This window comes from Thalassophryne amazonica, chromosome 7 (genome assembly GCF_902500255.1).
Source record: "Thalassophryne amazonica chromosome 7, fThaAma1.1, whole genome shotgun sequence".
Classification (NCBI taxonomy): Eukaryota; Metazoa; Chordata; class Actinopteri; order Batrachoidiformes; family Batrachoididae; genus Thalassophryne; species Thalassophryne amazonica.
In genome coordinates, this window is record NC_047109.1 from 94,328,086 (window position 1) to 94,338,791 (window position 10,706).

Below are 10,706 nucleotides of genomic sequence, written 5' to 3' on the forward strand. Positions count from 1 at the left end.
ATGGTGACCTCTAATTTCCTGCTTTTAAACTCAGATAAAACTGAAGTTATTGTACTTGGCCCCACAAATTTTAGAAACATGGTGTCTAAACCAGATCCTTACTCCTTACTTCTGGGATGGCATTACCCTAACCTCTAGTAATAACTGTGAGAAATCTTGGACGTCATTTTTGATCAGGATATGCTCATTCAACGCGCATATTAAACAATATGTAGGACTGCTTTTTTTGCATTTAGCAATATCTCTAAAATCAGAAAGGTCTGTCTCAGAGTGATGCTGAAAAACTAATTTATGCATTTTATTTCCTCTACGGCGGACTATTGTAATTCATTATTATCAGGTTGTCCTAAAAGTTTTCCTAAAAAGCCTTCAGTTATTCAAAATGCTGCAGCTAGAGTACTGACGGGGACTAGACGGAGAGAGCATATCTCACCATATTGGCCTCTCTTCATTGGCTTCCTGTTAATTCTAGAATAGAATTTAAATTCTTCTTCTTACTTATAAGGTTTTGAATAATCAGGTCCCATCTTATCTTAGGGACCTCGTAGTACCATCATCACCCCAATAGAGCGCTTCACTCTCAGACTGCAGGGTTACTTGTAGTTCCTAGGGTTTGTAAGAGTAGAATGGGAGGCAGAGCCTTCAGCTTTCAGGATCCTCTCCTGTGGAACCAGCTCCCAATTCAGATCAGGGAGACAGGACACCCTCTCTACTTTTAAGATTAGGCTTAAACTTTCCTTTTTGCTAAGTTATAGTTAGGACTGGATTAGGGACCCTGAACCATCCCTTAGTTATGCTGCTATAGAGTACACTGCTGGGGGGTTCCCATGATGCACTGTTTCTTTCTCTTTTGCTCTGTCATGCACCACTCTGCATTTAATCATTAGTGATCGATCTCTGCTCCCCTCCACAGCATGTCTTTTTCCTGGTTCTCTCCCTCAGCCCCAACCAGTCCAGCAGAAGACTGCCCCTCCCTGAGCCTGGTTCTGCTGGAGGTTTCTTCCTGTTAAAAGGGAGTTTTTTCCTTCCCACTGTAGCCAAGTGCTTGCTCACAGGGGGTCGTTTTGACCGTTGGGGTTTTACATAATTATTGTATGGCCTTGCCTTACAATATAAAGCGCCTTAGGGCAACTGTTTGTTGTGATTTGGCGCTATATAAAAAAATTGATTGATTGATAACCACAATTTTTCATGATTTCATCACATCTGCGAGGCATTAATTTTGCTGGTTTGGAACCAAGATTTTGCTCGTTTACTAGTGTGCTTGGGGTGATTGTCTTGTTTGAAACACCCATTTCAAGGACATGTCCTCTTCAGCATAAGGCAACATGACCTCTTCAAGTATTTTGACATATCCAAACTGATCCATGATAGCTGGTATGCGATATATAGGCCCAACACCATAGTAGGAGAAACATGCCCATATCATGATGCTTGCACCACCATGCTTCACTGTCTTCACTGTGAACTGTGGCTTGAATTCAGAGTTTGGGGGTTGTCTCACAAACTGTCTGCGGCCCTTGGACCCAAAAAGAACAATTTTACTCTCATCAGTCAACAAAATATTCCTCCATTTCTCTGTAGGCCAGTTGATGTGTTCTTTGGCAAATTGTAACCTCTTCTTCACATGTCTTTTATTTAACAGAGGGACTTTGCGGGGGATTCTTGCAAATAAATTAGCTTCACACAGGCGTCTAACTGTCACAGCACTTACAGGTAACTCCAGACTGTCTTTGATCATCCTGGAGCTGATCAGTGGGTGAGCCTTTGCCATTCTGGTTATTCTTCTATCCATTTTGATGGTTATTTTCCATTTTCTTCCACACGTCTCTGGTTTTTTTTTTTTTGTCCATTGTAAAGCATTGGAGATCATTGTAGATGAACAGCCTATCATTTTTCACCTGCGTATGTTTTCCCCTCTCCAGTCAACTTTTTAATCAAACTACGCTGTTCTCTGAACAGTGTCTTGAACGTCCCATTTTCCTCAGGCTTTCAAAGAGAAAAGCATGTTCAACAGGTGCTGGCTTCATCCTTAAATAGGGGACACCTGATGCACACCTGTTTGTTCCACAAATTGACAAACTCACTGACTGAATGCCACACTGCTATTATTGTGAACACCCCCTTTTCTACTTTTTTTTTTACTAATAGCCCAATTTCATAGCCTTAAGAGTGTGCATATCATGAATGCTTGGTCTTGTTGGATTTGTGAGAATCTACTGAATCTACTGGTACCTTGTTTCCCATGTAACAATAAGAATATACTCAAAACCTGGATTAATCTTTTTAGTCACATAGCACTACTATTATTCTGAACACTACTGTACTTTTTTGCAAATCTGGGTGAAGTGGGCAATTTTTTTTTTAACACAAATTGATCATTTCTGGAATTGACACAAGGTCAGAATGAGCCTTTAAAACCAGTCTCTGCTGCCTAGCAACTTTGCAAATGATTTCAACTTAAAAGGGTTGAAGTTAAAATAACGGTCTGAGGCTGGAGTATAATTTTTTTTTCTTTTTTGTTTTCTAATGCACAAGTTTGGGAAATTTGACCAGTACTTCTGATTCTGGACCACACCATGGCTCTGTGCGCCTCTGGTAGTCTTATACAGTAGTACAGTTCCAGTATGGTCCAGATCCCATTCTTGAATTGTTCAGATTCACAAAATGCACAGAAAAGTGTTTATAAATGAGCCTGAAACGGACTTCAGTACTTATCTTTATAATACAGATCTGCTATTTGTGGCTCTTTGGGTGACCCATTATTGTTAAATTAATTGGGCAGTAAGAGATACCAGTGTTTGTTTTTATAATTGTTGAATCAAGCCTTCAAATATTTTTTTATTCAAACCTGCCAAACAAACAGTTGTCTTGGTAGCCACCAGGCCTAGGCTTTGGAAATGAAGCCGTCTGACAAACATACAACTTAAAACACATTATGTTTAGAGATGGAATGGACGCCTGCTTTAGCTACTTTCAGACAAATTCCTTCCAATAGGATTGCGTGGACTTGTGATTTTTATTTATTTATTTATTTTAAGCAATACCGATCAGTCAAAAATGGTAGTTTTTTTTTTTTTTCCTGATTTTGTACATTTATGCACAATATACATTTCTCTCTCTCTTACTCGTACACACACCTCATTCACTGTGCACCCAGCTCAGCCACTGCCCTTGGTGTCTTTTTCTTTCATGGCTACATTCATACTAAAACCTTTACAATGGGTTGTGTGAAGATTTGACCATGTTGCTTGAAATTTAGAATGTTACTGCTGATAAGCAATCAAAAAAATAAGGGATTTATTTCTGATTTGTTCTGGTTTGGATTTCTGATTTTTCTTTTTCAGTGCAGAAACCATCTTGCCACACTTGCTCCTAATCCCTCATCAGTACATCAATCCACTAGCCATCCAGCAGGTGGCAGACATGTCTCTGATATTTCATAAACAGAGCAAAGTTTTGGATTGACCAGGTGCATTAAAATTCACCCAATTTAAAAGGGTTTATCCTCAAATATGCCCTCTAATTTGGTGGGTTTCAAGATGGTAGCATTTACTGTTTATGAGTTTATGTGTTAAACATACTAGAGGGGATGGTCTTATTAATTGAACCACTCAATGCATTTTAGAGATTACAAGCGGTTTTTCTAAAGCCTAGAATGTAGGATACGAGTGTAGGAAGATGGTACCTCTGGCACCATTTTGTCAAATGCGAGGACTTTTTCGCTGTTTTCTGTTTTGTAGCTTTATTTAATATATATCTTTGGATTTTATACAGGTGGTGAAAGGGAAAATATTCATAGACTAAATGACAGATTTATTTATTTGGTTGTTTTTATTACATTTTTTTGTATTATTTATTTATTTATTGACCATTAAAAAATATTCTTGCAGTGCTATGCACCTGACAGAAGAATACACCTAAGAGCAGACATTAAAGAGTTCGCCAATTAACAGTTCCGATTTCCGCATCCTGTTTCCACTCTGTGTTTCTGCAGCGTCTCAGCTTTCCTTGCAGTGCATTGAGTGCCACATCATTTTCAGCGATCACAAGAGCAAAGAGCGTCACTTGAAGTTGTCCCATCCTGCAGAATACGAGCAGTGCATACTGAGGAATGCACTTTTTGCTTGTTACGTTTGTGACCGCCACTTCACAAATTCCACTGAACTTATGGCTCACCAGAAAACCCACATAGAGAAGAAACCCTTCAAGTGTCCAATCTGTGCTCAGGCCTTCAAAAAGACATCAGAGCTCACGCTCCACAAAAAGGTTCACTATGGTCAGGGTGGGTATGCATGCGCAGACTGTGGCAAACCTTGCAAAACATTGACCCTGCTGAAGTACCACCACCGCACGCACACCGGGGAGAGGCCATATGTTTGCAGGGAGTGTGGAAAGAGGTTCAGCATGTCCAAAGCTCTTCAGAAACATATAGAGTCACATGGACCAGAGGGAGCTGAAGGACAAGTGCAAGATTCCTCTGCCACTGCAAATGCACAGCTGAAGAAGAACGACGGTAAGAAAAACCTTTTATAGCAGCAATCTGTGCCATTCATAAAGTATTTGTATATGCAAACATTTGTGAAATTCTTCAGTGTTTATTTCCAAAATACATGTTTGCAAAAACAAATGTACAAGTAGAGGAAAACAATCTTAATAAGGTCAGACTGTGTGTATGTTTTATGTTGAGTCCACGGAGAAGAAGAAGATGCTCTTATTTAACGTGGTTAAATAAGAACCTCTTCTGACTCCAGAGTGCTCCAGTTGCAGTCTGGAGCTGTCTGCACATGCTACCTGTTACTCAAAACAGCTATGCCCTATTGTGCATAGCTGTATGGCTTAACATGTCTTACACTAAAGAGTTACTTAAAAAAAAAAAAAAAAAAATCACCCCCTGTGCCGTTGTTATGGAGAATGGAAAATGGTCATAGAGACCAAAACAGATGTTTTTGGTATTTTTTGTTGTTGTTTGTTTTTGTACCAGGCTGTAAACATGTTTTTTTTTTTTTTCCCTCCTCTAAAATTGGTCATTTTGACATGAGCTTCTATGGCAGTGTGCTCCTTTTTGGAACCAGGCTCAAGTGGCCATTCAAGAACTTACAACTTTTCCCACTTCTGGGTAGGCTTTATTTTTGACAGAGGTTGGCACTTTGTGTATTTCAGGCATTGACACCCATGTACACTATTAATGTACACTGTACTTGTACAGTTTCTACAACCCCAAATCAGAAGTTGAGGCTTAATGGAAAATGCAGAAATAAAGAACTACTGTGATTCTTACATTTACTTTCATTTCAGACCCATGGCAGATAGGTATCAATCAATCAATCAACTTTTTTCTTATATAGCGCCAAATCACAACAAACAGTTGCCCCAAGGCACTCCATATTGTAAGGCAAGGCCATACAATAATTATGAAAAACCCCAACGGTCAAAACGACCCCCTATGAGCAAGCACTTGGCAACAGTGGGAAGGAAAAACTCCCTTTTAACAGGAAGAAACCTCCAGCAGAACCAGGGTCAGGGAGGGGCAGTCTTCTGCTGGGACTGGTTGGGGCTGAGGGAAAAAACCAGGAAAAAGACATGCCGTGAAGGGGAGCAGAGATCGATCACTAATGATTAAATGCAGAGTGATGCATACGGAGCAAAAAGAGAAAGAAACAGTGCATCATGGGAACCCCCCCACAATCTACGTCTAAAGCAGCATAACCAAGGGATGGTCCAGGGTCACCCGATCCAGCCCTAACTATAAGCCTTGGCGAAAAGGAAAGTTTTAAGCCTAATCTTAAAAGTAGAGAGGGTATCTGTCTCCCTGATCTGAATTGGGAGCTGGTTCCACAGGAGAGGAGCCTGAAAGCTGAAGGCTCTGCCTCCCATTCTACTCTTACAAACCCTAGGAACTACAAGTAAGCCCGCAGTCTGAGAGCGAAGCGCTCTAATGGGGTAATATGGTACTACGAGGTCCCTAAGATAAGATGGGACCTGATTATTCAAAACCTTATAAGTAAGAAGAAGAATTTTAAATTCTATTCTAGAATTAACAGGAAGCCAATGAAGAGAGGCCAACACGGGTGAGATATGCTCTCTCCTGCTAGTCCCCGTCAGTACTCTAGCTGCAGCATTCTGAACCAACTGAAGGCTTTTTAAGGAACTTTTAGGACAACCTGATAATAATGAATTACAATAGTCCAGCCTAGAGGAAATAAATGCATGAATTAGTTTTTCAGCATCACTCTGAGACAAGACCTTTCTGATTTTAGAGATATTGCGTAAATGCAAAAAGGCAGTCCTACATAATTGTTTAATATGCGCTTTGAATGACATATCCTGATCAAAAATGACTCCAAGATTTCTCACAGTATTACTAGAGATCAGGGAAATGCCATCCAGAGTAACGATCTGGTTAGACACCATGCTTCTAAGATTTGTGGGGCCAAGTACAATAACTTCAGTTTGATCTGAGTTTAAAAGCAGGAAATTAGAGGTCATCCATGTCTTATGTCTGTAAGACAATCCTGCAGTTTAGCTAATTGGTGTGTATCCTCTGGCTTCATGGATAGATAAAGCTGGGTATCATCTGCGTAACAATGAAAATTTAAGCAATACCGTCTAATAATACTGCCTAAGGGAAGCATGTATAAAGTGAATAAAATTGGTCCTAGCACAGAACCTTGTGGAACTCCATAATTAACTTTAGTCTGTGAAGAAGATTCCCCATTTACATGAACAAACTGTAATCTATTAGACAAATATGATTCAAACCACCACAGCGCAGTGCCTTTAATACCTATGACATGCTCTAATCTCTGTAATAAAATTTTATGGTCAACAGTATCAAAAGCAGCACTGAGGTCCAACAGAACAAGCACAGAGATAAGTCCACTGTCCGAAGCCATAAGAAGATCATTTGTAACCTTCACTAATGCTGTATGAACCCAACATACTCCCTGTTTTGTCCAGTCAACTTTATTTCATTTGTTAATATACATCCATTCTTGTGTTTGAAGCTCAGGTCTGGCTGTTTGCCTTGTTGGGAGTAAGTTCATCGTCACACAAAATATATCTTCATGGTAACCTGTGCGCCACCAGTTTCATGAAGCAAAGTTACACATAAATTCAGCCAGGATGATTGGAAGTTCTTGGCTTCAATCAGCTGTCAGTTTCCATATCCTTGCTGGAGGTGCACAAGCCACCTGAAATCTCCAAGTCCATGTGTGAAAACTGAACTTATCCCAAGTTTTTCTGTGATCTTCACATGCTGTCAGACAACGTTGACCAGTGTAACAGTATCTCCATTGTACAAAGTAGGATAATTATCAGTATTAGTTGCATTAATAGTCTGGTTCCTTCTGATTCCACAGGTAGATGGTTGTGTATACAGATTTTTTTTTTTTTTTTTTTTTTTTTTATGATTTGAACTAGAAAGTTAATTCAGGGTTTTTGTTTTTTTTTCCACAGTGCACATGATTGTGATCAGCTCAGTTTTCTACTAACATTATACTTTTTTGCAAAACAATTACATTCTTGGAAATTTGTTGAGCTTTTCTACTGTAATCTACTATGATCTATTTAACTTCTTTATTTTAGGTGCTTCTACAGTAAAATATCCCTGTTCTATATGCAAAGCCGTCTTCAAGTCTACAAAAACACGTCTACGTCACATAAAAACCAAGCACAACGTGGTGTCTCCTGCAGCCTGTAATGCCCTCCCAAAAGGGCAGCAAGAGAAACAGAATACACCCATTATAACCCCAATATCTATCTGCCAACCAGGACTGCTACAAGTGGAGCCCAATGGACCTCTGCAAAAAGTTGATGCTAAAATTGACCTGGATCAGATTCGCAGGCTTGTTGAAACTTTGGGGAATGTGCAGAAAGTGAACCAAGTTGTAATACTGGGGCAGGTGCCACCTAATGCCCCGCCACTAGAATTACAGCAGATACCAGAACAGGGAGAGACTGTGAATGTCAATTTCAGCCCACCACGGATCGAATTTATAGACTTAAAACAGACAGAGTCTAAGACAGGGGACCTGGAATCTTCTAATAATATATGTGACCCAATGGAGCAAACAATTATACTTGAACCAATTACACCAGATGGACAGTTGCAAAGCCCATCCTTTTTAGAAGTAGGTTCTAGTGTAACAGCAGCTGAAAATACAGAGCTAACACTCGTTGAGTCTGAACAAACGGCAACACATAGGTGTGAAGTGATGCACGAGATTCTTCCACAACCTGAATTTGGTGCAGCTCCGTCTGCTACAGTGGGTCAAATGGTTTGCCAGAATCAAGCAGCTGACTTGAAACAGAATCTGGAGCAAACAGTCATATTAGAGTTTACCTCTGCTTTGATACCAACTGTGGTGTTTGAACACCCTCAAACTGTTTCACAAGATGAAATCACATCCTCCTCCCTCATGCCCACCACTCAGCTGGAGACATCATCTGATCACAATCTAAGTGAGCAAGAGACCAGCTTGCCACCTCCACCGCCCGAGTCTGCGGTGGAGGTGGAAGTAACACCTGTACAAAATGTTGGAAAACTCACTACTTGCCCTCCTGTTCTACCAGAAGCACTTACACAAACATTAAATGAAACAGAACCTAATTCCAAAGATGTAGCTGATGAACATATGCAACCAGTAAATCAAGATCAGATTAAACCTGTGATTAAAGAACCTGGTGTAGCTGAAACACAAGAGAAACCAGAATCATACCCATCTCAAGACTTAATGGGAGCGAGTAGAGAGGGTGAAGAGCAGATAGAGAATCTGTCTGAAGTAAAAAACCCCTCTGCAAAAGAAGACCCTCCACCACAAGTGGGAACCAAACAGGTGCAACATGTTTCATCGTTGCCCATAAATTTAATGTCTGCTCAAGAACTGGTGAAGGTACGGAAAAGAAAACCAGCCAGGGCATTTCTCTTTCAAGGATATATTCAAGACATGGTGGGGACCATAACGAAGGATGACTTTCAAAATTATGCCAAACCTGCTAAACGCCAAAGAACTAAAAAGGCCCAACTTGTTGTTAAATTTGGGCCACATGTCAAAGAGAAGAACAAAAAACAAAAGAAGCCACCACAGTCATGTCAGTCAACACAGGAAGTTGTGATCAAAAGCAAAACGCCAAGCACAAATCTTTCAGTGAAGAAAGTTCCATCACAGAAGAAGGGAAGGAAAGGGAATAAAGACAAAAAAGGGGCATGTTCAATAGCAGCAGATGAAATAAGATCACCCTCATCCAAACAGGATTCACAGTTGCAGCAAATAAAGGAAGTTACAAGAAAAAATACATTGAAAAAACAAAAAGTGCCTACTGAAGGTGCAACAAGCACCAATGAACAGAAGACTGAAGCTTCACCTGTACCTAAGAAGAAAAAGCAGCCAAAAATGCTGCCAAAAGCTCAGTCCAAGGATGCAAAATGTGTGAAGGTGACAAAGAAAGAGCAAAATAAAAGGAAAAAAGGGGGAAAAAGTACAAAACTGAGCACAGATTCTGCCAACGTATCTGGACGACCCATAAAACAAGACTCGCTCCTTCTACTGAAAGGCCATAAACAGCCTCAGCTGAAAGTGTACAAATTAGATCCTTCAAGGACATCAGGCCAGACGCAGGAAGCTTCTTCTCATAATTCTAAAACAACCTTGCAAAAGAAAAAAGACAACAAAGCCAAGCCTAAAATGAGCAAGACAAAAAAGGTGGTTGATAAGCTCTCAGCTGTCTCTCAGAAAAAATGTGGCCGACCTAAAAAGAACCAGAAAGCGCTTTCGTTGTTGTCCTCCATGCAGGTGTCCCATAAACTGCCAGAAATGGTTCCCGCCAAGCCAAAGACCCCCCGAAAACGTAAAGCCGCTTCAAAATTGGAAACTGAGGGTGTTATAACCTCCAAACGTGCTTTAGAATGTAAGGAATGCTTAGAGAGATTTAGTGACGTCTCCTCGCTGCAGAGACACAAAGCAACGGTGCACGTTGTGGAGAGTCCTGGTCTTACTTACACCAATGGAAACATTTTTGAAGGGGTCTCCGGGCTGGATCTATACCAACTTCCAAAACAGCATGAGCAGATCATTGGGGTGATGACTGCTGCTACAGATTGGGATACTGAACCTGAGATTGGAGAGATGGCATTAGAAGACAGAGAACGCAGTGTTTCATTCCCAGCTTTGAATCCATCCCCCTCTTTACCGCTTCCTCCTGCCGATGTTGAAATGGGTGGATATGACCACAAGGGTGCAAATAAGACCATAGCAGACTACCAGTCGGTTGCCTCAGCGCACACTCTCCTGCCAGGAAATCCAATTAAAATTCTTGAGTTTAATAATAAATCCTCACCAAAGGTAATGTGTGAAATTCCTTTGCAACATTGCACTCAGTCAGAGAGCTCTGAAGCTGGAGGACCTCTGACATTGCATGAAAGCAAGCCAATATCTCAGGCCAATCCAGAACCAGATTTCCATAGCACTGCAGATGAAGACATTAAGGAAGATTTACTGCTTGAAGTAGATTTAGTCACTGTTGGAGAACAGAATGAGAATACTGATTCACATTTGCCTCAAGACAACATTTTACAAAATAAATATGCAGGAACATCTAATCTGGAGGTTGTGCCATCTGACTGTGAAACGATATCACAAAACAGTCAAACCGTGCACAGCATGTCGTGCTCCATGGATCCTGTCAAAGAGGAGCAGGAGGAGATG